Source organism: Corvus brachyrhynchos, unplaced genomic scaffold, assembly GCF_000691975.1.
Source record: "Corvus brachyrhynchos isolate BGI_N302 unplaced genomic scaffold, ASM69197v1 scaffold532, whole genome shotgun sequence".
NCBI lineage: Eukaryota > Metazoa > Chordata > Aves > Passeriformes > Corvidae > Corvus > Corvus brachyrhynchos.
This window is the reverse complement of record NW_008236454.1, coordinates 107444-108155: the sequence shown is the minus strand read 5'-3', so window position 1 is coordinate 108155 and position 712 is coordinate 107444.

The window sequence follows — 712 nt, the reverse complement described above, 5'->3', positions numbered from 1 at the left end:
TATTTGGACAAAGGATCAGCCACCCCTTGGGGTGATTGGCTAAAATCCTAAAACATCCATTGTCAAAATATTTTTCTACTATCCCATAAACAAGACTTTTCAAGGTTGCAGGTGGTTTGGTTGTTTACATAACTGCTACCTCTTGTGTGAGAGAGAAAAGTCTCTCACGGACTTAGAAAATAGCAAGAAAATCCTTGCTAGCAGCATCTTTGTATCTACAATTCCCCCTTTTTGTTTGATAACAGCTCTACTATTAATCCTAAATAGAAATTTACATCAGTTATTAATTCTAAATATGTCCTTAAGGCTTTAACTATCTGACTCCATGACAAGAAATTTAAAGTTCATTCTCTGCTTGTGGAAGGACCATCCCAGTCTTTGCTTGTGGAAGGACCATCCCAGTCTCTGCTTGTAGAAGGACCATCTGCCTGATGGTTGACATCCTGGTCATCATCAGAAGAGTCATTAGGCTGATGATCTACATTCTGGTTGCCATTTGGATGGTTGGCGTTCTGGTCATCATTTGGAGGTTGCCTGTTCTGCCTCTGGTGCTGTAGATCAGGGCGAATGCATTTTGAAGGTTGCCACCATCCCCCAGTATCTGTGGAAACGCAAACATACCCACGACCCCAAACGATAAGCTCATGCAGGCCTTCCCACTGGTTAGTAAGTAAATTCTGTACCCAGACTTTTGCCCGGGGCAGTTGTGTCT